Raw genomic sequence first — 27,702 nt, forward strand, 5'->3', positions numbered from 1 at the left:
AAAATTAGAAAAATCCCAACAGACAAATATGTTACAAACAATGACCAATTCTCAAAGTTGTCAACATCTTCAAAAACAAGGAGAATCTCAGAGAATTTTACAGGCAAGCTTAAAGAAACATGACAGCTAAATTGAATGTGGTATCTTAGATAGGATTCTAGAAAGAAAAGGGATGTTAGGCAAAAACTGAGAAAACTTTTCTATTTATTCATTTAATTTTTTTGAGAGAGAAAATTTTGCTATAGGGCATGTGCACTTGCCAAGGAGACAGAGAGACAAAAAGTGTGAAATCACCACCCAGGGAAAATGACCATGCTACAATCTTTTCTCTCCATTCTCTTCTTGAAATTTTGGATATGCATGCATACATGCCTGGCATGACTATTAAGCCACAAGGTCCGGTACTCGAACCACGGTTGACTTCATGGGAGTCCAACAACATAACCATTATGTCATCTGCATAACTTTTAAAAAATTATGGACTTTGGAGTTCTGATAAGACCCTTTCAGGAATATGAAGATTTGCCCAGACTTCACTGTCCTGCACCTCTACCCCCCGATCTAGTGAGGGCAAACCAATCACCACACATCTATATCTGAGATCTGAGTGGCCCCTTTCAGGGATTAAGACAACCGAAGATCTTCTGCCCAGACTTCACCCTCCTGCCAGATCTAACCAGGTTAAACCAGGTTTTCAATTTTTGTTTTAAAATTTTTTTTCTCTTTTTCTTTAATTGTTTTTTTCTCTCTTTTCTTGTTTGTTTTATTTTCCTTTTCTTTTTACCTTTCTCACTTTTCTGCTCAGTCTCCACACACTGAGTTTCTAGACAGGTGCACAGTAGCCAAATATCTGAATACATTTAGGGTCAGATTAATTCTTAATTTCCATGAAATCTGCTGCACAAAGGGAGAAATATGGTACTGCTTAGAGATTTCAAATAACCTCCTCTTTCTTGCCTCTGAATGCTCAGACTTAATTGCAAAAAAATAGGAAAAACTTATAATCCATCAGATGACCAAAAAGCTCCATAGAGGCACACGAAATATGAGAAACAAAGAAAATATTTCTCTCCTAAGGGAAAAGAATAACTCTTCATCCTCCATAGACAATACCAAGGATCTCATGGAAATGTCATCTAAAAAATTTAAAATATTCATAATGACAAAGCTAACAGAGATGCAAGAGAAGGGAGACAACGAACTCCAGAAAATGCAATGTAATACACCATATTAACAGAGAAAAGAGACGATGACTTCCAGGAAATGAGGAAGTTCTTGCACAATCTGAAAGAGGAAATACACACCATAAAAAAGAATCAAACAAAAGTGTTAAAGATGAAGGCTTTAACAGGAAATCAAAATCTCCCTTGAAAATATTAAAAACAGGTTGGATCATGCAGAAAATTGAAACGCAGATGTAGAAGATAGAACCTCTGACCTAGAAAAATTCACCAAAAAGACAGAGAAAAAAAAAAAAAGAAGAAGAACATATGAGTAATAACAGACATCATTAAATGCCCAAAGATCTATATAATCGATAACCTGAAAGGTGAAGAAACTAATCAGGGTACTGATAATCTATTACATAAAATCCTGGAAGAAAACTTTTCAGATCTAGAGAGACACTCAAATATCCATACGCAAGAAATACAAAGGACCCCACAAAGAATCAACGTAAGATCTTCTCCAAGACACATCATAGCCAGATTGACCAAAAAAGACAGAGACAATATTAAAATTGGCAAGAGGAAAACGTCAAGTTACCTTCAAAGGATATCCCCTCAGACTAACGTTAGACCTCTCATCGGAAACAGTGCAAGAAAGGAAAGAATGGGAAAATATATTCAAAGTTTTAAGGGAAAAACTATTTCAACCAAGAATACTATACCCAGCAAGATTATATGTATAGTATATGTGAAGAACAGATAAAAACATTCTTGGATAAATAAAAGCTGAAAGAATTTACCAACTCCAGACCAGCTCTTCAAGAAATCTGAAGGGAGTGCTAAACCAAGAAAGCTAAAGACAGACAGAAATAGGAGAAGAAAAAAACACCAAGAAAATGTCCAACTTAATGGTAGAGATAAGTCCAGAAATATCAATAATAACATTGAATGTTAATGGCTTAAATTCTCCAATCAAAAGACACAGTCTGAATGGATCAAAAAAAGAAGACCCTCCATTTTTTGCCTATAAGAAACCCACCTCATAGATAAAGACATACATAGACTAAAAGTGAAGGACTGGAAAAAGATATTCCATGCAAATGGAAATCAAAAAAGAGCAGGAGTCACAATACTTATCTCAGACAAAATAGACTTTAAGGCAAAAACTATAAGAAAAGATAAATAGTAAAAGGACTAATTCATTAAGAAGATATAACACTTATTGTGGGAAGGGAATGAAGGACAATTGTGGACACGGGAGGTGGTGTGAGAGGAGGGTGGGAAGGGACAGAGGGTCAAAAAGAGGGGTGGAAAAAATTCTAGGAACTAGAAATGGAAAATTTTTTGTAATGTGCATGATTGAGTCACTATGCAGTGTGTACTGGATGGGAGATCACATTTTGTGTGCTGTGATGATGCTTAGGGAAGGAATTTAAATTGAGTTAAAAAAAAAAGAAAGTTTCAGGAAAAACAAATATATCTATTCAATGACTGCAGTAGGATATGTAACCCCAGCTAGGTGCTACTTTATAGGATGCGTAAAGTTAGACTTATGTTCATGGAAATGTGTGTGTTACCTGTGTTTGCTATGAGGGTATATGGATTGATTAGGGTCTTTGGTGATTCAATTAAATGTGGGGGGAAAACAATATAGAAAAAAAAAGAAGATATAACACTTATTAATAACTAGTACCTTATTTAGTAGCACCTAAATATGTGAAGGAAAGACTGCTAAATCTAAAAGGAGAGATAGACTGCAACACATTAATTGTTGGGGATATCAACACCCCATTATCTCCTTTAGACAGATCAATGAGACAAAAATTAAGCAAAGAGATTTAGGACCTAAATTATACTATAAATCAGATGGAATCGACAGACATCCATATAACTTTACAGACAAAATATACATTTTTTACCGCCCCCCCCTCACACACACACATGGTACCTTCTTGAAGACTGACCACATAATAGGGCACAAAAGCAGTCATTACAAATTCAAATCCAGCATCTTCCCTGGCCATGTTAGAATTAAACATGATCTCATTTTCAGGAAAACCCTTGAAAATATACTGATACATGGAAACTAAATAGCCTACTCCTGAATGACCTCACAACTACTGAAGAGATTAATACTAAAATCAAAAGACTCATGGAAACAAATGATAATGAGTGCACTAATTTCCATAATCTTTGGGACACCATAAAAGCTAACATAAGAGGGAAGTTCATAGCAATTAGAGCACATAAGAAAAAGATGGAAGTGGCAAATGGACAACCTAACATTATGTCTCAAGGAATTGGAAAAACAACAACAAAAAATTTAAAAAATACCAGAAGAAAAGAAATAATAAAGAATCGAGCAGAAATAAATGAAACAGAGAGTAAACTAACTATATAGAAAATAAATAAAACCAAATGCTGGTTCTTTGAAAAAGATAAACAATAATGACACTCCATTAGCTAGACTAATTAAGAAGAGAGAAAGGAACCAGGTAGTCAAATGCACAATGAAACAGGCAGCATTTCAATGGACATAATAGAAATACAAGACATCATTAAAGAATACTATAAGCTCTATACACCAACAAACAAGAAAATCTGGATGAGACAGACAAATTCCTGGACACATATAATCTACCAAGATTGAATCAGGAGGACATAGAAAGCCTGAATAGACCTATTAAGCAATGAGATTGAATTGGTAATAAATAACCTCCCAACAAAGAAAAGTCCAGGTCCTGATGGCTTCACTTCTGCAAAACTTTTTTTCAGAGTTATTTTATTTTACTTACTTAATTATTTATATGCTTTTAATTTGACCAGAGAGGGTCAGAGTGAGAGAGAGAGAGAGAGAACAAAAAGAAAGAGAGAAAGTGAGAAAGAAGTCTGCTACTTCTGGGACTCGAACTGTGGTCAGCCATGTGGGAGTCCAGCTGCCCTTAACCACCACACCATCTGCTGGTCCCTGAATTCTGTAAAACTTTTAAAGATAATGTAACCCCATATTATTCTCAAACTATTTCTAAATATCCTAAAAGGAAGGAACCCTCTCAAATTCATTCTATGAAGCCTTCATTATCTTAATTCCCCAAACAGATAAGTATACGACAAAGGAAAATTATAGACCAGGAACCAGCAGGTGGTGTGGTGATTCAGGTGCTGGACACTACCATGTGACCAACATGGTTTTAGCCCCAGACCTGGTGGCTTGCTTTCTCACTTTCTCTCTCTCTCTCTGATCAAATTAAAATAAGTGAATTAATAAAAATAAATAAGTTTTTTTTTAATTACAGACCAATATCTCTGATGAATATAGATAAAAAAAAAAACAATTGCCAAAAGATACTTGCAAATCGTATCCAACAACATATAAAAACGACTATTCATCACGACTAGGTAGGCTTTATTCCAGATATGCAAGGGTCTTTCAACATATGCAAAACCATAAATGTAATACACCATATTAACAGAAAGAAAGATAAAAACCATATGATCATTTCAATTGATACAGAAAAGTCATTTGACAAAATACAACATCCCTTCATGGTTAAGATTCTCAGCAAAATTGGCATAGAAGGATCATTTCTTCAAATAATAAAAGCCATCTGAAAAACCTATCACTAACACAATACTGAATGGGGAAAAGCTGAAAGCTTTTTCAGTAAAACTGTCACAAGACAAGGCTGCCCACTCTCTCCACTCCTTTTCTATATACTTCTGGAATTCCTAGCCAGTGCAATCAGAAAAGAGAATGAAAATAGAAGGCATTCAAATAGGGAAAAAAAGAGTTGAAATTATCTGTTTGCAAATGACACGATTGTATACATAGATGATTCAATAATATCCATGAAAAAACTTCTCAAAGTAGTAAATGCAAACAGTAAAGTGGTAGGATACAAAATGAACTTACAAAAATCTATAGCATTTCTATATACAAACAGCAAGCAGACAGGCAGAAATGAAGAAATTAATCCCATTTACCATAGTCACAAAAAGTATAAGATACCTAGGACTAAATGTAACCAAGGAAGTCAAAAACCTCTACAAAGAAAATCATAAAAATCTTTAAAAACAAAATGAAAATTATACAAAAAAGTGGAAAAATATCCCTTGTTCCTGAATTAGGAGAATTAATATAATCAAAATGGCAATTCTACCCAAATTAATCTATATATTTAATGCAATCCCTATAAAATTACAAGAGACATTCTTCACAAATCTAGAAAAGACAATCATACAATTTGTCTGGAATCATAAGAGACCCCATATTGCCAGAACAATCCTATGCAAAAAGAGTGCAGTGGGCGGTATCTCACTCCCTGACCCCAAAATATATTGCAAAGCTGTGATAATCAAAACAACATGATATTGGGGGGAAAAACACACACAAACCCAGAGATGTGGACCAATGGAACAGAATAGAGACCTCAGAAATAAACTCCAAAACATACAGTCAACTGATTTTTGATAAAGAGTACCAGTCAATCAAGTGAGAAAAGTAAAACCTATTTAGCAAATGGTGCTGGAAAAACTGGGTATCCACTTGCAAAAAGATGAATCTGAACCCCTATCTTTCATCATTAACAAAAATCAACTCAAAGTGGATGAAAGACATTAGACCTAACTCAAAGTGAATCAAAACCTAAGACCTGAAACTATAAACATACTGTTGGAAAACACTGGGGAAACTCTGGGAGACACTGGGTTAGGCAAAGACTTCCTAAGCAAAACCCCAAAGCATAGGCAATAATCCCCAAAACAGACAAGTGGAATCACATCAGATTAAGAAAATTCTATATGGTAAAAGATACAGTAATTAGTGTAAATCAAGAACTCTCAGAATGGGAGACTATTTTTGTAAACTATACCTCAGAAAATAGACTGATAACCAGAATACACAGGGAACTCAAGGGACTTAACCAAAAAAAAAAGAGAGAGAGAGAGAGTGAGAGATTACCTAACCTCAGTCAGAATGGTAAAGATTAAAAACAGTAAATGATAAATTCTGGCTGGGATGTGGTGAAAGGCGAACCCTCCTACACTGCTGGTGGGAACAATTTATATTGTTCGAGGCACTGTGGAGAACAATATGAGGTTTCCCAAACATCCACAAATAGAACTACCATGAGATCCAGCAATTCCACTCCTAGGTATCTACCTTAAGGACAGGATAACTTTCAGTCAGAAAGGTGCTTGCACATCTATATTTATTGTGGCATTATTCACAATTGTTAAGATATGGAACCAACTCAAATGTCCATGAACAGATGAATGGATTGAAAAAGTGAGGTACATATTCTTGATGGGCTACTACTCAGCCATAAAAAAACAACAAGACCCTGATAGAAGGTGGATGAATATGGAATATTTACTGCCTAGTGAAGCAAGCCAGGCTATGAAAGAAAGAATAGTATATCTCCAATTAACATGTACCAACTGTCCACACTCTGTGGTGAAAATTGAGAGATTAGAGGACATAAAAGCACTAAAAATGGTTATAGACCATATATATCATATGATTATATTATGTAAATATTTTAATTCATATGCTTGACAGAGGTCTCATCTCTAGATTACGTAAGGAACTCACTAATTTCAACAGTAATACAACAGTGAGTCATGATTAGAAAATGCGCAAATTGTATGAACAAGCATTTCATTAAGAGAACAAACAAATGGAAATAAGCACATTAAAAGATGTTCAAACTCAGTAGCCATTACAGAAATGAAAATTAAGATCCAGTGACATAACACTACCCACCTGTTAGAATAGCTAAATTTAAAACTATTAACAATGCCAGGTGCTAGCCAACATGTCTAGAAAGTGCATATCTGATTATGTGGTAGAGATACAAAATAGAATAACCATCTTGGGAAATAGTTCAGGATTTTCTTACAGAACTAGATACGTACTTGTCAAAAGATACAGCAAGTATCATTCCTGAACATTAGTCCATAGAAATAAAAACTTCAGTACATGGAGGAACCTGAACATAATTGTTAATTTCTGCGATATTTGAAAGAGCCCAACCTGGAATAACCAAAATTGCTTTCAGTAGGTGAATGATTAAACAAATTGTCATATACATATTATTCAATAGGACTCACCAATTGAAAGGAAAGGAACTACTGATATATGCAATCATTTTCATAGTGCACAAGGGCATGATGCTGAGTGGAAAAAAGTCAATCATGTTTTTAAAGAATTCGTTTATTTAACATTATTTATTTATTAATTTTTAATTTTTAATTTGACCAGAGAGGGACAGAGCCAGAGTGGAACGAGAGAGAAGGAAAGTGAGAAAGCAAGCTGTCAGGTCCACGACTCAAACCTTAGTCAGCCATGTGGCAGTCCAGTGCCCTTAACCACCACACCACCTGCCAGCCTGAAAAAAAAGTCAATTTTAAAAATATGATATTTCATTTATATAGCATTTTCCAAATGCAAAATTACAGGGATGAGAGATGACTGCTTTCCATGAGGTTGGGAAGGAGTAGGTAACAAAAGGAGGGCCTTTGTAGTGTCTCAATGGTCAAGATGGTTATATGAATCTGCACATGTGCTAAAGTGCCCTAAAACTATACACATCATGGGCTTCTATAATGTACTAATTACCATGGAGGAAACAGACTGAAGGATATATAGGACTTCTCTGTACTATCTTTTCAACCTCCTCTGAATCCATAATAATTAGAAAATGAAATCTTAAAAGAAAGACGGGACCAGTAGATGGTGAAATAGTTACATCCCTGGACTCCCACATAGTGGACCACAGTTTGAGTCCAGGACCAGGTGGCTTAAAACTCATGCCAGGTGCATATGCATGTGTGCCCAAAATCCCAAGAAGAGAATGGAGGAGAAGAAACTACAGTGAAATCATCCCCCTTAGGGGATGATTTCTTGCTTTCTGTCTCTCTGTTTCCCTCTGTGTCTCTGGTGAGTGCATGTACCCTATAGCAAAAATCTCTCTGCAAAAGAATACAAGAAGAAGAAAGGTAATGAATGAAATTAATATTTCTAAAAACTATAATTCACAATGACAATATATGTTATTAACATCTACTCACCCAGTAAAACAGTGACAAAGTGCAAATTTCAGATGATAAAAGGAAAGAGACATGCTAATAATTGTAGATTTTCATATATTCCTCTCAGTCCTAGATAAGTGAGATGGATAAAAAAAGATTTTGTAGATGCATATATAGAAGATTTAAATAGTAAATATTTATAAAACTCTTGTTGGGTAAGAGAATTTTTTTGATTCATATAGAACATTTTAAAAATCTGATGCTCCCTTATAATGTTTCTCTAAATGGACATAAGAACTAATATAGTGAACACATTCTGACCATGTCAAATCATTCATTTAGCAGACACGTGTGTATCCTCATCCATATGCCAGTCTAAAAAGAGGGCATCAGCAGATAATGTGCTGGGCTGATGTGACTCAGGTGTGACATCTCTCTCATGAAGCTGCCAGGGATAAGTGAGCTTCGTCTACTAGTGGTCATGGTGGGTTCCTAGTGCCCAGGAGGAACCATCAATCTTTGAGAAGAAGAAGAGGTGAGCGAACATGCTGGCTTCTTCAACTCTAGCAGCAGATGAAAGGCCTTCTGAGGTGTGTCCTCCAGAGGCTCTCAGAGGGTGCCAAGTGGAACTGACTCAGTGTTGGAGTGTAGCATACCTCTCGACCCTCTGTCACACTCCCAGTTCCTCGCTATGTCTCCCAGGATTACCTCCCATGTGTAGGACTTGAAACCACATCCCTTGGCTCAGGGTATACTTTAGAGGAAGATCTCTTCTTCATGGAAACTATATTTTTGGTTGAGAAAAGCTTTTCTATGGAGAAGAATTCCAAATAAACAAATACAGAAGGAAAGACTAAATTAGGAAATCTCTACTTGCAGCCTCAAATTAAATAACTGAAGTAGTTCATGATCTTAGGAAATATGGCTTCCAGGCAACAGGAAATGGGAGAAAATGAACCAGTAAATGACACCATGAGGGAGATATTAACCACATTAAAAAGTGGAACATTTTGCTGAATGAATATTGGGATTCTTCAGCAAGTTAATGTCAAGGGAGGGTGGAAAGGAGAGAAGTATTTTGACTTTAACAAACCAATTGCAAAAAGCCATTGTGGAGAGACTCATGATAACATAAGTATAGCAGTGCATAGGTGGTGACATTTAAAATTACTATTAAATTTATTAGGTTTGGTATTTATTTAATGGTTAAAAATAATTTTAGTGTTTTTGTGAATAAAAAATTACTATTAAATTTATTAGGTTTGGTAATTATTTAGTGGTTAAAAAATAATTTTAGTGTTTTTGTAAGTGCATATTGGATGTTTAGGTAGGTAAAACTGAATGATACTCCCGTTCAAAAAGAGGGAGATCTATCTATAAACAAATAAGGTAAATAATATATTTTATTTTTTTATGAGAAAAAGAGAATGAAATAGTACCCTCAACAGGGTCTTACCATGCCTTGATAACCCCCACTGCCCACTGCCCAGCCTTCCAGGCAGCCATGATCATGGGCATGTGTGTGCCATAGTGCTTCAGACCCAAACTGGTCTTCCACATGGCCCCAGCACCCAACCAACTGCCTATGTGTTGTGGCTGAACCTGTTGATGGTTTTTGAAGATAACTGATGGACATATAGACTTTTCTAATATCACCACTTTGACTTTAAAATTTCCATCATAAATTTGTTTTAGGTTTTTTTGTTTTTGTTTTGTTTGCCACAGGGCACACATGCTCACAGAAAGAGACAGAGAGAGAGAAAGTGAAAAATCACCCCACCTGGGAGGTGGCCACACTGCAGTTCCTTTTACTCCATTCTCCTCTTCAAATTTTAGGCATGCATGCACATGCATCCAGTGCGATTTTCAAGCCACTGGGTCCAGGACTCAAACCACAGTTGGCCATGTGGGAATCCAGTGACTTAGCCACTATGCCACTTATTGGCCTCCATTAAAATTTCTTTAAAAATAATCATAGAATATCCTGTAGTCTACATCTCTCCATACCCCACCTCCTAAACTATTTGTTTTGGGAAAACAAAATCCAAGAGAGCTTTGCAAGGTTGCACCAAAAGCCATTGAAAGAGCTGAGATTGTGACCCCGTTTTGTGGTGTGTCTCCTCCAGGGTGATCTTGCTCTGTAATGCAAATATCAGGCCTATCATTAAGTGCTGAAGTTTTATTTTGGCATGTGTGTCCTTATTTTGTGTGTGTCCTTATACACACATACACATAGAGGTAGGTTTTGTGTCTTTGAGTCCCCTTTTTTAAAAAAAATTAATTTTATTTTATTTGTTATTATTATTATTATTATTATTTGCAGAGTTTTTTGCTATAGGACACGTGCACTCTCCAGAAAGACAGAGAGACACAGAGACAGAAAACGAGAAATCACCCCCTAGGGGGGATGGCCACACTGCAATCCCTTCTCCTCCATTCTCCTACCAGGATCTTGGGCATGCACACACATGCGCCTGGCATGAGTTTAAGCCACCTGGTCTGGGACTCAAACTGCGGTCAACTACATGGGAGTCCAACAACATAGCCATTACGCCAACTGCTGCTCCCTTATTATTATTATTTTCAATTTGACAGAGAGAGACAGAGAAAAAGAGAAAGAGAAAGAGAAAAAGCAAGCCGCCAGGTCAGGAAATCAAAATGTGGTCAGCCATGTGGAGTCCAGCACCTTAGCCAGTATGCCACCTGCTGGCCCCCTTTGGCCCCTTTTTAAAGGCCTACCCATACACCAAGTTTTGTCCAAGTAGGAGTCCACATGCTGATGCCTACCTACAAAATTTGATGGCATTTTCTCCCACATTTCACTGACTGTCTTCACAGCAACCTAGAAGGCTATCCTGCTATCTTCCACATTGTAGAGATGCAGTAACTGATGCAAAGTGACTAAGTGATCTTTCCAAAAGCACATAGCTAATGAGTTGATGAGGCTGAAGTCTCAGCTTATGATGTCTTGCTCCCATACTGGCTTAACATGTTTTGGTGCAGCAGAGAGTAAGAGAGTGTGATATAGAGGCCTAAAGTATGCCTCACAGCTATTTTTGCAAAAGGTGATAGGTCAGTGCCCTAGACAAGTGATTCTAAGGACTGAGCTCATCAACACAATGAAACCGAGAGTTTTTAACATGAAATATATGTAAAAGGCACTAATTTGTTGTGACTGAAGGTCAACTTTGGTTGTGGTATTTCTAACCAGAGCATCCAAGGGTCATAGAATCAACATCATCTGATAGGCAATGTGATAATTACTGAAGAGGAAATAACTTTTTTTTTTCAGAATTTAATTCTTTTTGAGAGGTTTTTGCTATAGGGCACATGCGCTCCCTAGAAAGACAGGGAGAGACAGAGACAGAAAGTGAGAAATCACCCCCCAGGGGGGATGGCCACACTGCAATCCCTTCTCCTCCATTCTCCTCTCGGAATCTTGGGCACGCACACACATGCGCCCGGTGTGATTTTAAGCCACCAGGTCCAGGACTTGAACCATGGTCGACTACATAGGAGTTGAGCGACCTAACCATTATACCATCTGCTGGTCCCCACAATTTAATTCTAAAGAGAACTTATCACATGGGACCTTATAGGACATAGATTTTCAAGAAATGTAAAAATAACTTCAAATGTATACCAGATGATCCTTAAAAGCAGACCAAAGCCTCAGATCTGATGATGAATGAGCGAGACAGTGTTGTTTTAAAGGCCTGAAACTGTACTTGGAAGAGCACATGGCCAGGGCACTTCCTTAGTAGCCTTCTGTTAGCCCACCTGCCAGCTGGACTTTGGTCAGCACTGGCAAGGAGTACCCTGGGGTCCATGAGACCTAACATTTCTGGATCCATGCTGCCCTGGATGTAAGATGGTCAGTTTCCAAGTGGATGTGCTGCTAGGACCCTTGTCTACCAACCTGTATGGGTGTGGTAAGGCTGCTGTGATGAATTTTCCCAAACTGGGCAGCTTCACCACCAGGAATTTACTCTCTCACACTCCTGGGGGTGGGAAGTCTGAAGTGGAGGTGTTGGCAGAGCTGTGCTACCTTCATAGGTGTTGGGGAACATCTGTTCTTGGCCTCTTTCCAAAATTCTGGGGCCAAGCTGGCCCTGCCTGGGATTCCAAATGGTTTGGACTGGCAGGCTGAGTATTTCTCCAGATGATTTTGTTCTCATTCAGGCTTGAGATCAACTGGCTTAGATTATTCAGAATCCACCTAGAATACGGCACCAGAAGCAGGAGGGAAGGCAAAAAAAAAGTTTCCCTCTGCTTTTCTGAATTCTCAAGAAAAAGAAGCGACCTAATATCTTTATTTATTTATTTATTTATTTATTTATGCTACAGGACATGTCGTTCTTGCTGGAGAAAGACAAAAAGAGGGAAAGTGAGAAAACAGCCCCCCGTGGGGATGACCATCTCCTCCATCCCCCTCTTAGGATTTGGGTGTGCACACACAGTGGGCATGCTTTTCAAGCTGCTGGGTCCAGGTTTAAACCATGTATTGGCCATGTGGGATCCAACCGCCTTAAATACCATGCCACTAGAAGGTCCATACATATCTTTATTAATACTGATATTTCATTTATACATAGAGTTTTTAAAAAGTTTATGAAAATCCTAGTATGGAAAAACAAAGCATGGATTTAAAAAAAAATTGCACCAAAATAAATTCATGCTTTAATTTCATTTTCCACCAATTTTTGAAAACACCCTCCCTTGTACAGGAGAGAAAGAAAGACATCCAAGAGGCAGCTCAGAGCTCCAGCTTATGGTGTCTTAACAAAGAACAGCACACTTTGCAGAAATGACAGCAGAGCAGAAGCCCTGGGGTCGCTAGGCTAGAAAGTTCTGAAAAGGCATAGGAAGCTCATGGCAGGGAAAAGCTAGTCAGGAAAGGCTATGATAAATCCCTCAGGTGTCTCCAGGCTGAGGAGGCCCAGAGTCATCTCAAGTGATCAATCTTTGTACTTCCTGCTGGAGAGAAAGGAAGACAGCTTTGTAAATATATGTACTGCCTAGAGGCCAGTATCTTCTTATAACTCAGTTACCTTCAGCTCAAAATGATCCCTCTCACGAAATGGCCCATTTGGGGTAACACATTCTGCAGTCCTTCACTATGGTTTCCTTGTCCTGGAATGAGAAGGAGGCTGCAAACAACTGAACAAAACTGAGCTAATGAACCTGCAAAATGAACTTTTGGGTGCATGTATGAGGGGGCTTCAGAAAGTTTACAGAAATGGAATTAAAGTACAAGTTTATTTTGGTACCCAAAACAATTAAAGTTCATGTTCTTTATCATACACATTTTAATTAATTTTTCAAGACACCGCCTAAGAGTTTTCTTATCTTTGAAATGGGAAGAAAGATCAAATCCTAATTTTTCCACAAAAACTTATAGGCTATTACATGTCCAGTGTGTCTGTGCATTATAACGTACAGCAAAACATTTGCTCCAGTCTTGATGTAATCAACCTTGGGTCCTAGAGATAGTGGAAATCCTCCCAACCTCAGCTGAAGCTTCCCCACTCCTGCCCATTAAGAACTCTAATCTTTTCCTCTTCCTCTACTCCACTTTCTCCGAGGCCATCAGAGGCCATTATCATACAATTGTTAACAAATTATCTTAATCTGATTATTTGAATGCTAGGTTGGTGGGACTCGTTAAAAAAAAAAAAAGTATAATAAGTTTGATTTTTAAGAGTTTGCTTTTTTGGTTGTTTTCTTTTGTTTTTACTTTATTATAGGGCATGCATGCTATCCAGAGAGAGAAAAGAAGGAAAATGAAAAAGCACTCTCCAGGGAGAATAGCCATGCTTCAATCCCTTCTCCATTTTCCTGTTGGGATTTTGTGTATACACGCACAATTTCTTAAACCGCCTGGCCTGAGACTTCGACTGTGCAGTAGGCCAGATGGGATCCAGCTACCTTGATCACCAGGCCTCTGGCTGGCCTTTTTATTTATTTATTATTTTGGCGGTCATACTAAACTCTGGTTCTTGTTTGTCTAGTTAATACAGTTTCTATTGAAACTGCTGAGTTGGGTCTGTTTTACACACTTACATGAGCTTTGTGTTGGCTATAAATAGATGCATGTGAAATAGTTAAAGGTGATTGGTCCTTTCAGTCACTCCCTAAAGAAGCAATCTGTGGTGAAGTGCAAGGTACTGGTTAACACCTAAGCTACTCTATAAAAGTACTTTCTTTTCTAAGCAGAACCTGGGCAGGTATAAAAAGCTGGTTGGCAGTTTCTGCCCCTGTTGATAAGTTTCTTATGGGAAATGCCCTGTTAGTCCACACCTGGCCTCATCCTGTGGCATACAGTGGAGTATGGCCATCATCCTTCCCATATAAACCTCTACCCATGAGTGTTAGGTACTTCATCCTCACAACTACCCAATGGACAATGGAGATGACAGACTAGTCCAGCTTATGTGTGCACAGAAGGAGCTGAGCTGCAACAGCAGGATGTCAAGCCTGTGTACCAGACTCTATACTACTCTGAATGCACCACTTACATTTTAACTTACATAAAGTACAAAAGCAAAACTGAACCACAAGATTCTTGATACAGAGGGGATGGGGATGTGAGCTACCTGGGGCTCAGAAGATGAGCAAAATCTCAAGTCAAGAAGGATCCGCAGCTGGAGAGAAAATATCCTCTGGCTAAGCAGACCAGCTTCCCAGGAGAAGCAGAAACTCATCGGATTCCTCATACGTCTGGGGACTAGCAGTTAGCGTAATGGCTATGTCGTTGGACTCCCACGTAGTCGACCGCAGTTCACATCCCGGACCTGGCAGCTTAAAACTCACGCTGGGCGCGTGTGCGTGCGTGCCCAAGATCCTGAGAGGAGACTGGAGGAGAAGGGATTGTGGTGTGACCATCCCCCCTGGAGGGTGATTTCTTGCTTTCTCTCTCTCTGTCTGTCTGGGGAGCGCACGCGCCCTATAGCAAAAACCTCTAAAAAAAAAAAAATTTTCTCATACGTCAGTAATATCCTGGGAATATGCATGTCATGGTCATATGGCCTGTTGTGGCAATAGCTTATACATCGTGGCCCCAGAGAGTGGATTTTGCCATTCTAAACTTCAAAACAAAATGTTGCTATTCCCAAAACCTTGTTCCAGAGCTGCTTTTGTCACCTGCACAGTTACCTAGAGATCCAGGTAGTGCCTAGTTGGGGCACCCCAGCAGAGTAAGCTGCATCTCTGTCAGAACACGCCAGTTGTATGGTTCACTTTTTGTCTACTGTGACTTACACTGCCTTACACGCTCCAGACTACCAAAGACATGCAAATGTATACACACATACGCACACACACACACATAGGAAAAATGTTCTCAATTTGGGTCCAGGAACTGTTCCCTTCATAGGTGGCATTTGAATGTCCTGCACAATTACTGTCCATGCTCTCTGCAGAACCTTGGCATCCAGTTTAAATCTCTGACCTGGGCTTGGCAGAGGGTTTGCTCCATTTCACTCATAAGGCAGGGTTGCCAGGTAAAACACAGAAAGCCCAGCTACATTTAAGAATGAGACAATGAAAGAGATGCTATAGAGATGTTCTACATATTGTGTAACTGACATTTGTTTTTAACTTTCAGAGAGCACCTGCACTCACCAGAGAGAGAGCGAACAGAGAAAGGGAGAAAGCGCCCCTTGACTGGGGAGTGATGCCGCTACAATTCCTTCTTCTCCACTTCTCCATCCTCTAGAGATTAGGGGCACATACCCAACGTATACCACTGTGTTTTTCAAGTTGCTGGAGCCAGGATTCAAACTGTGGATACCCATGTGCGACCCAGCTCCCTTAAAGACTAGGCCATAAGACTGTCCCAAGATAGACTTACACTAAGAGTTATTTTTTCTTGATTTAAAACCCAAATTTCACTGAGGATTTTATTATTTTCTTTGTTAAATCTGACCACCTGACCTAGAAGGAATTTCTGTGGCTAGGCCCCAACCTTGAGGGACAACACTCTTTATCACAGAAAATGGAGTGACCAAGGTGGTAAGTGTCTGAAGCTCCACTGAGACTCTGAGGCGCCCTCTGAATTATGGGCCAAGTTAAAGATCATTAAAAGCAGATGTGCCCCTGAGTGTGACACTACTTGCTTGTAATTACAGTGATCTTTAAAGACTCGCTATTGAGCCTCAAATTGAAGTTTAGTGAACAATTGCCAAAAATGTGGGGTTTCCCACGCACATATCCCAAGGAAAACCGCATCCAAGACCAGTCTCTCAGGCCTGTTACCATGCCAACAACATCCTGCAATCAGATGACACAGTTGGTTGCTGTATTTATCTTACAGAAGTTTATAACCTCTTGGAAGGAAATTATAAACTTCCTTTTTATTCAGTCTTGAGATAAGCAAAAACATAGATGCTTGCGTTTATATCAGAGAGAAACTGCTTTTCCAGAAGCTTTAAAACTGTAGCTCCTTTCTTATTTATGTACAAAATAATTATAAAAATAGCTTTGAAAATCACATATTTCATGCTCCCAATTAGAGAACATCGATGTTTTCTGAATATGTTATACTCTATATTCCAATCTATATTGCAAAATGATGAGCTAGAATTTAATTCTTTCTTTCTGTTTCCTTCTTTTTTTCTTGAATTTGCTTTCTTTCTTTCATTTCTCTCATATGAGAGAAAGATGAGAGGCACCCTGCCCCCCAACAGGGACTCTACACTGCCATACACCCCAGTCTTAGCCAGTCAGGATTACAGGCATACATGCAACCTTCATGAATAGGGAGGCCTCAGGATATGAACCTGGGACCTTCCCATGTAGCTTTAGCATCACAGAAGATTTCGTTACTGCTGTGCTACCGTGGTTGAGAAGACTGTTTAAATTCTAATGTCATAACTTCATCCTTTTAAAATTTTTCTTTATTTTCTATTTTCTAGTTTACGAGGTGACAAGTGGAGAGATAGCAATTGTAATGATGTAATCAATGCTATGGTTTCAATAAGTGGACACTAGCAGTACGATTTTCACTATAAATGATTTCTATATTCCAATAAATGGTAACATAGATGTAGCACTATGTACCAGGCCATCTGTCCAGCACACGGATATATTCGATTCTCAAGAGAATTCAGCAAGTCAGAAACTGCAGAGTCAAATTGTACAGCTGCATAAACTAAGGCACAGTACTTACAATTCTGAACTCCACTGCAAACCTTTCTCCTTAAATGGAAGTGAAAAATACATCAAAGTGTAAGTCAGTTCTTTAGTCTGATTCTTAATTATACCTGTGCTGGGCTCATAGCGCTATAGCTTCAGCCAGGTGGGCTTGTTTCAAACACCCACAGCTTTCAGCTGGTTCTTATCATGTTGACAAAGACACATGTAAAATTCGGATTCCTATGAAATGTTTTAAAATTACCTCTGTTGGGGCCATTAGGTGGCATTGCGGCTAAGGCGTAGGACTCCCACATGGCCAATTGTGATTTGAGCCCCAGACCTGGCAGCTTGAAAATCACGCCAGGCATGGTGCATGTGTGCCCCAAATCCCAAGAGGAGAAAGAAGGGATTGAAGTGCGGCCACTACCCCCATCCCATGGGAGGTGATTTCTCATTTTCCCTATCTCTGCCTCTGTGAGTTCACACACCCCATTGCAAAACTATTAAAAATTTTTTTCTTACATTTTAGAAAAATATTTTTGTATTATTTTTCAAATTTCTTTTACTATAGAATCAGAGATAGTGCCTAAGACTGCACCCATCAGGAAGCTCTGAGCTGCCCCGTGGGAGGCTTGATCACAACGGACTGCCATTGTCTTCCTGAGCCCTGTCAGGCATGGAATTTACCTCTGTATCTCTAGTTTTCATCTGTCTAAAGAGGAGTTAGGGCTAAGGATTACTAGTGCTTATTTAATCTTGAAAATGGAATGTTTTTATTTTGCTGCCTTTCTACACATTTTTTAAAAGGTTAAAGTACCCTAATAGGAATATAAACAAAATGGCATACATATTTTTTTTCAAATGAAACTTCATAGATCTATAAATCCTTTAGAATCCAACCTTTAGAATGAAAACTACCTTCAGATTCTGAAATATTGCAGTTGATTTAAAGTTTCTTTTATTCCAGGATACAGGGGGAAACCATCTAAGTAGGGAAAATGTAAAAAAAAAAAAAAAAAAAAAAAAAAATTTTTCTGTGCTATCTCAAAAGTGGTAAAAGAAAATTTTGTCTTGCAAAGTGTCCATACAGAGCTGGCCTTGTGCAATTCCCTTGAAGCTGGCCTTGTGCAATGCCCTTGAACTGTCTACTCCTCTCATCAGATGACACAGGAAGCCACACACTCCCATCCTTATCCTGGGTTGCAGAGAACACAGGTTAGAAGCTGGATGCAAAAATCTTTTCAAAGAGCATCTTTAACAAACGGCCCACCCCTTCTTTAAGAAAAGCCAATCTCTTATAGGAGAAACGTGCTCTCTATAGATAAGGGACTATAGATAGGCTGTAAAACTCACTATTGATGACTTGTGATCTTCTGCTGCCCTAACGTGCTTTCTTGTTGCATTCAGCAAACATGCATAGAAACTCAAAGTCTACTCTACCCAACAAACAGGCACCAAAGAACATTTGAGTTCCTGTCCCTCTGCAAGCTTTAGGAATGCAGTCTACTTAGCAGTATAGTCTTTTTCCTTGTAAAGGTGCTTGGTTCATCCAAAGAATCTGACATTTAAATAGAATACAATGTAACCAAACAAAGTTAAGTACCATTTGTTCTTCTAAAGCTGTTTGTTAACACCTCTGTCATCTTGAATAAGTTACTAAACATTTTTGAGACAGTTTCCTCTTCAACAAAACAAAGGATATCAAATCCCATCTTAGTGAGATTTTGTGAAGGTCGACATATATGATGAAAGAGTACCTGATATATATTTTTCAGTCAACCAAGGTTTATGTAGTAGACACTACTCCTTAAGAAGCAGTCTGTCCCTAAGAGGTCAGACCTTCACCTCTGGTTTTAGATACACACTGTTTTTGTCCTTCATTCAAGACACTCTGGTAATTACCTTGTCTTAATCTGTTCTGTGTTACTTTAACAGAATACAGACTTTCACTGGGCAATTTATAAAGAAAATAAATTGATTTCTTATAGATTTGGACACTGAGAATTCCATGATCAAGGAGACACATCCAGTGAGAGCTTTCTATTTTTTAAGTTTATTTATTTCTTCCATGAGAAAGAGAGAGAAACAGAGAGAATAATAAAGACATGGAAATGTAGGCACTTCCAACAGGGTCTTCCTGCCACAACCTACTTCAGCCAGCCATGGATCAAGAGCATGTGACCCTCAGATATGGTTCATCCACGTTGGTCCAGCTGCATTACCATTGTTCTATCATTTAACTGAAAGTGAGAGCTTTCTTGTTGCATCATAGCATGGTAGAAAGCGTCAAACAAGAGATTGAACTCACAACTTTAAGCCCTTTTACAATCAACAATTATCTACTCATGATGGTGAAATCTTTCTGATGTAAGCATCTCTTAAGCACCACCTCCCAACACTGTTTCATTGGGGGTTAATTTACAACACATGATTTTTGAGGCACGTAGTCAAGCAATAGCATTACTCTTCCATTGTACTACTGGGGTGTCAGGAAAGTCATGACATATTTTTTCTATGTTCATCTTTGCAAAAATGCATCATGACTTTCCCGAAGACCTACTATATGAATTCTTCATCAAGGTTAATGTCACTTCATCACTTTAGTATCTAGCATAATGCCTAACACATAAAAGATAATTTATACACTCTTGCAAAATCAATATATACTAAAAATTTGATCTATCCTTGATCAACTTTCATCAAACCAGAAGGAGTCAGACCATTGGTCCTCTCCATTTCTGCCACCATCCATCTCTGAGTCTTTGGATATATGCTTCCCCAAGTATCCTTCATGCATGTTGTTTTTCTCATTTGATTTAGGAAGTTGGTGATTCTGTTATCATAGCTACTCTGCTGGAAGGTATGTGATATCTCCCACATTTATGCACATAAAAGCAGGTGTCATGATAAGCAACTCTTGCACACCAAATAAATGCAAATTTCCATATTGCTCTATTGTAAAACAGGCCCAGACTTCCTCTTACATTAGTTAAAAAATATCTATTTAGACACCAAACCCCAAACTTTAAAACTTTTTTTCGTTGTGTAAAAATACCTGACATGAAATCTACCTCTTAACATATTTTCAAGTGTGTATGATACAGTATTCAGTGGACTAGTTTATGGAATAGTATGTCATAGCAGAAAAAAAGTGTTACTGAAAAATTCAATATATACTTCAAAAAAAAAAAAACCTAGAAATATTATCAAATGTGCACAATATGGGAACCAGCAGTTAGCGTAATGGCTATGTCACTGGACTCCCACCTAGTGGACTGTGGTTTGCATCCTAGACCCGGTGGCTTAAAACTCACGCCAGGTGCATGTGTGTGCGTGCCCAAGATCCCAAGAGGAGAATGGAGGAGAAAGGATTGTGGCGTGACCATCCCCCCTGGGGGGTGATTTCTCGCTTTCTGTCTCTATGTCTCTCTCTGTCTGTCTGGCAAGCGCACGCACCCTATAGCAAAAAAACAAAAATCCTCTCCAAAAAAAAAAAAAAGTGCACAACATAATTTATGCTCAATATGGAATAAGATTAATACATGTATATTCTTGATTTTATTATTATTCACTGTGTGCAGATTTTGAAAAATCATACTGTACCCCACAAAGATGTGCAGCAATTATACATAAACCAGAAATCTCAATTTAGGAAATGTATTGTTGACTATAAGCACAATGTTGTACAACAGATCCTTAGAATTTATTCATCTTGCTTAATCAAAACTTTATACCAATTGAATAGTGACTCACAATCTCCTTTTTCTCCAGTCACTGTAAACCACTCTGTTTCTTAATTTGACTATGTTAGATACCCTATACAACTACAGCATTTGTCCTGTAACTAGTTTATTTTACTTAGTATAATGTCTTCCACATTCACACATGTTGTCACAAGTAACAGAATTTCCTTTTTCTAAAGGAAAAATAGCATTTCCATTGTACGTATACACCAAATTTTCCTTACACATTTATCCATTGATGGACCTTTAGGTTGTTTCTACACCTTAGATAATATAAATAATGCTACTAGAGACACAGGAGTGTAAAAGTCTCTTCAAAAACTGACTTTTATTATTTTGGATAAATACCTGAGTGAAATTGTTGGATTGTATGGTAGTCCTACTTTAAATATTGAGAAATTTTCATGCTGTCTTTCATAGTAGCTGCACCATTTTTACAATATCACTAAATGTATAGATGGGTTCCAATTCCACATCTTTGCCAAGATATTTCTTTTTTATAATAGCTATCCTAGTAGGCATAAGGTAGTATCTCATTATAATTTCCCTGATGCAGATTCAGTGCAATCCTTGTCACTTTTTTTTTTTTTTGGAGAGTTTTGTTTTTTGTTTTTGTTTTTTTTTGGTGTTGTTTTGTTTTGTTTTGCTATAGGGTGTGTGTGCTTTCTGGGAAGACAGAGAGAGACAGAGGGGCAGAAAGTGAGAAATCACCCCCAGGGGGAATGGCCATGCTGCAATCCCTTCTCCTCCATTCTCCTCTCGGGATGTTAGGCACACATGCACACGCACCCAGTGTGAGTTTTAAGTCACCAGGTCCAGGACTTGAACCGTGGTCGACTACATGGGAGTCTAGTAACAGCTATTACACCATCTGCTGGTCCCAATCCTTGTCATTTTTAAATATACACAAAAGACTCCAAAGAGCAAAAAAAATCTTGAAAGAGAATGAAGAACAAAGCTGGACAAACTACATTTTCTGACTTCAAAATATATTGCAAACTTACAGTAATTAAACCAGCATGATACATGTGTAAAGACAAACAGATACATCAATGTAATCAAATAGAGAGCTCAGAAACAAATTTGTTCCTATATGAACAACTGATCTTCAACAAGGGTAATGAGAAAGGATAGAAACTTCAAGAAATGGTGCTGGATAAACTGAATATCCACATGATAAGGAATGAGGTTGGACCCTAATTTTACCCCATACAAAAATTCAAGTCAAGGGCTAGCCAATGGTTAACAGGGCTGGATGTTCTATGGTAGATGATGTGGTTTGAGTCCCAGACCTGGTAGCTTAAAATACATATTCTGTGTGTGTGTGTGTGTGTGTGTGTGTGTGGTCAAACTCGAAAAAAGAGGGAGAAAAACAAGGGAAGGGATTGTGGTATAACAATTCCTTATAGGTAGGTACTTTTTCACTTTCTTTTATCTATCCTGTGTCTTACTGCAGTGAGTGTACAGAACCTCTGGAAATTAAAAAAGAAATCAAGTCAAAATGGATTAAAGACTTACATGTAAATTCTAAAACTATAAACTATCTTGAAGGAAACAGAAGAGAAAAGCTTATGATATTAACTTTGGCAATCGCTTCTTTCTTTTACATTATTTTTTAGGGTTTTGCCATAGAGTGCATGTGTTCACCAGAGAAAGATAGAAACAGTGAAAGGGAAAGTGAGAAATCACCTTCTAGGGGAGATGTCTACATCATAATCCTTACTCCTCCATTCTCCCCCTGGTGTTTTGGGCAAGAATGTAAACACACCTGGCATGATTTCCAAGTCGCCAGGTCTGGGACTTGGACTGTGGTTGGCCATGTGGAAATCCAATGCCTTAACGGTTACGTCACCTACTGGCCCCAACTTTGGCGATTATTTCATGAATATGGCATGAAGACAGAGACAACGCTTGAAAAAACAGACAAATGGCACTACCACACACTAAAAAAGGCTTTGGAGAACAAAGAGAACAATGATCACAGTGATAAGGCAACCTATAGAAAGAGAAAAATTGTAAGCCATATATATGATAATAAATTAATATCCAAAATATATCAATTCCAGCAAGTCAGTAGAAAACAAAACAAAACAATAAAAGAATAACTCAGTTTAAAAATAGGCAAAAACCTTCATTAGACGGCTCTCCAAAGAAGATATACAAATAGTAAATAGTATATAAAATGATGCTTTACATCAAATAATTTAAATTTGAACCACTATGTTTCTTCTCTGAGTATTTTTTATGAAATTCTGGACTTTTGAGAAAATATCTTTCAGTTTTCTATAATGCTTTTCCATCTCTTTTTGACTTTTGATCACTTTCAGCTCCTTCAGTTAAAAAGAAAAAAAAAATTTCTTGGGACTGATTCACTCATTATAGCTCCAAATGTTGTATATATTACCATTTCCCTGGGCTCAGGGACAGCTTCAGGATGTAATGAATAAATGACACACTTCAAAACCATCTGACACAGAATTTTCTCCAAAGTAAAAACCAAAAAAATCACCTGGTAAATTTTAATTGTTCTATATAGATTTTTGGAAATATGTAACAATTTGTCATCAAATATTTTTCTGTCAGGAAAAATAAACAGGAGTGGCAAGCTCCATTGTTTGGAATTTCCACCCAAAATTATATAAATGGAAAGGTTAAAAATAAAGGAATATCCCTCTCATGATACATGGAAAGATATGGCCCAATTCATTGCTCATAGATGTGAAATTCAATTAAAAGAGGCATGCTACCTGCTGGACTCACACACACCACATATCAACTGGGAATGATTTGATTTAGGCAACTCATGCTTTCTATGCCAGGAAGCTGGAGCTCATTATCCTTTCCCTTCCAGTCCCTCGCCAACTCCCATGATAGTCATAAGCTCGTATCCTTTCACTCTGCCTGGCCACCTGCTCATTTCCCAGCTCCCTTCTCATGAGATCCATCTTTGCTCTTCTCTTATAGGCACTGGGCATCCCCTAAAATAGCATCACATTCTCTCCAGATCAGTTAGCACATCTCTTTATTGCTCTTGCACATTTCCAGACCCTTCCAAGGCCTCTGACCATCTTTGACACATGTACACTGTTCCTTCCTTTCTACCTCCTGGGCCCTTTTTCCCTTCTCTCCTTCCTGACCCTAGAAAAATCCCTTGCATCTTTGACTTTTCCTCCTTGTCTCACACTGCTCTGCCTCTCCCACCTACACCTCCCTACTCTTCTCCCTCAAGTACAGCTTGAGGCAGGGGTGGATAATAATGTTGATGTCAAAATCTGGTGAAATAATGGCTGAAAATTTTCCAAATTTGGCAAAAGACATAAATCTATGGATCTAAAATGTTTAACTTAAAATAGGACAAATACAAGAAATCACTGCCAAAATAAAATTTATCAAACTTACAAAAACTAAAAATAGATAGAGGAAAAATTCTTTATGTGGGAAAACTATTTAATGACAGTGACTTTCCATCAAGAATCACAGAAACCAGGAGGGGGTGGCATGGTTTCATTTAACTGCTGAAAGAAAAGAATAGTCATCCAGAATCCTATGTCTACAAATTGGTCCTTCAGAATAAATAAGAAATCAAGGCATTCTCAGATGTAGGAGCACCAAGGAACTATTGACAGCAGACTTTTCCTAGCATAATGGCTAAAGGAAGTTCTCTCCACAGGAAAGAAACAATGAAAGAAGGAACACCGGAAAGAGAGAGAGAGAGAGAGAGAGAGGGAGAGAAAAAACAAGAAGAAGCAAAAAATGGATGAATACAGCAGAGTTTCCTTTTCTTTTTTAAACTCTTAAATCATGTTTAATGGCAGGAACAGAATTCATAACACCACTTGGTGTTTTCAGTGCTCATAGAGGACATACCTATGACAATTTTATTATAACACAGAAAAGATAAGGGAGGGAACCAGCAGTTAGCGTAATGGCTATGTCGCTGGACTCCCACATAGTCGACCACAGTTCGCGTCCCGGACCTGGTGGCTTAAAACTCACGCCGGGCATGCATGTGTGCGTGCCCAAGATCCCGAGAGGAGAATGGAGGAGAAGGGATTGCGGTGTGACCATCCCCCCTGGGGGGGGTGATTTCTTGCTTTCTGTCTCTATGTCTCTCTCTGTCTGGCTGGCGAGTGCACACGCCCTATAGTGAAAATCTCTCCAAAAAAAAAAAAAGAAAAGATAAGGGAGATAAGGTTTCTACACTTTACTGGAACTACTCAAGAAATGATGCCAGTAGACTATAAGTTACATATTGAATATTTGTAATGCAATACCTCAAGCAACCACTAAAAACACTATGTAAAAATAAATAACCTCCCGAAAAGACATCTTCATGGCTACTGACAACTAGTGATTTCAGGGGAGCAGGAGAAATGAAGATTTTCCACTTATAGTTCAGCCTCCAGCCCACAAACTCGCGTGTTTGGGAAGAAACACACTTTCCATCAGATGACTAGAAAGCACTGCAGGACCACAAGAAATATGGGAAAGCAGAAAAATACCTCTCCTCCAAGGGAAAAGAATAACTCCTCTTCATCCACACACAGTTCAATGGAAATTATGGAAATGAGATAAAGAATTCAGAACATTCATATTGGCGAAGCTAATGGAGATGGAAGAGAAGAGAGACAATGAACTGAAGAAGAGAATGGAAAAAAGAGCTGACAAGTTCCAAGAGGTGAGGAAATTCTTGCAAGATCTGAAAGAGGAATTACACACTTTACAAAAGAATCAAATGGAACTGTTAGAGATGAAGACTATAATACAGGAAGTCAAAATCTCTCTTGAAAGTATCAAAAGTAGACTAGATCATACAGAAAATAGAATCTCAGACATAGAAGAGAAAATTGCTGGGCTAGAAAAATCCACCATGAAGACTGAGAAAATTGCCCCAAAATTTGAGAATATATGAGAAACACTAGATACCATCAAACATCCAAACATCTGGATAGTTGGCATCCCAGAAGGCGAAGAGATTCATAAGGGCATTGATAACCTATCCCATGAAATCCTGCAAGAAAACTTTCCAAGCCTAGAGAGGCACTCAAAAATCCATTCCCAAGAAATACAAAGGACCTCAAATAGAATCAATCCAAGATCTTCTCCAAGACACATTATAGCCAGACTGACCAAAACCATAGACAAAGACAAGATACTAAAATTGGCAAGAGAGAAACGGCAAGTTACCTACAAAGGATATCCCATAAGACTAACAGCAGACCTCTCATCAGAAACAATGCAAGTGAGGAAAGAATGGGAAAATATATTCAAAGTTTTAAGGGAAAAGCAATTGTAATCAAGAATACTGTACCTAGCAAGATTATCCTTTGTATGAGAAGAAAAGAGAAGAATATTCTCAGATTATCAAAACCTGAAAGAATTCACCAGCACCAGACCAGATCTCCAAGGAGTTCTCAAGGGAGAGCTATGTAAGGAAATTTAAATGTAGTCACACAAAAATAAAAGTTCAAAAACTATGAAAATGGACAACATAATTGTAGGGACAAGTCTAGAGTTGAATATTATATCCCAGAATTCAATCAGGAAGAATTAACCACAACACAAAATAGATTAAGTACATGAATCTGAACTGGTGAAATAGCATTCTGTAACTTTTGACTAAAATATTGCTGCTTTTCTTCTAGGATTTGTTGTCCAGTTTTAAGAGTTTTTGTCCTGTCTTGAGCTGTCAGTAGGTTCATGTACCCACTATTTGAACAGAATACTAACCTGTTTCCAGGCTTTAAGTTGTAAGCAAATTTCCTTACCAATTACCAGAGATAGTGTGAGAAGAGGTGGAGAAAGGGCAGAGGGTCTGAAATAAGGATATATATGTGTGTGTGTGTGTGTGTGTGTGTGTGTGTATGCATATATATGTGAAACTGGAAATGGAAAATTATTGATAATAACATACATACATGATTAAGCTACTATGCAGTATATTCTGGATGGGAAACCACTTTTTGTCTGCTGTGACGACGATTAGGGGATGAATGTCCATTAATTAATTTTAAAAAAGAGGTTTCAGGGAAAAAAATGCATATTTGATGACTGTAGTAAGCTATATAGCCCCAGATAGGTGCTGCTTTATAGTATGTTCATTCTACTCACTGAGATTTATGCCTAAAATTAGATTTGTGTTCATGGATATGTATATATCAGCTGCGCTTGTTAGTGGAAACATTTAAATTAATTAAGTTCATTAGCAAATCAATAAAAAGGGGGGAAAAGGCATAGAAAGCAACCATGGATACCAGAGAGAGTGTGGAAGGAGGGTAGGACATGGCAGAGGGTGAGAGATAGGAAATCAAGGATGGCAAAAAAAAAAAAACAGCACAAAATAAACAGGAAACAAGAAAAGGATTTTTTTTTTGGTAGAGGTTTTTGCTATAGGGCACATGCACTCACCAGAAAGACAGAGAGAGACAGAGAGACAGAAAGCGAGAAATCACCCCCCAGGGGAGATGGCCACGCCACAATCCCTTCTCCTCCATTCTCCTCTTGGGATCCTGGGCACGCATGCACATGCACACGGTGTGAATTTAAGCCACCAGGTCCGGACTTTGAACCGCAGTCAACTACATGGGAGTTCAGCGACATAGTCACTACACTAACTGCTGGTCCTG

The 27,702-nt window shown here is 38.2% G+C and overlaps 1 pseudogene; it reads left to right on the forward strand.

Annotated features, from left to right (window-relative positions):
- The first annotated feature begins 12,069 nt into the window (after nucleotides 1–12,069).
- The window catches only part of LOC102478737 (coiled-coil domain-containing protein 112-like), a 22,144-nt pseudogene continuing 6,511 nt past the window's right edge, over nucleotides 12,070–27,702 (forward strand).

The sequence above is a fragment of the Tupaia chinensis genome, unplaced genomic scaffold, assembly GCF_000334495.1.
Source record: "Tupaia chinensis unplaced genomic scaffold, TupChi_1.0 Scaffold000294_2, whole genome shotgun sequence".
NCBI lineage: Eukaryota > Metazoa > Chordata > Mammalia > Scandentia > Tupaiidae > Tupaia > Tupaia belangeri.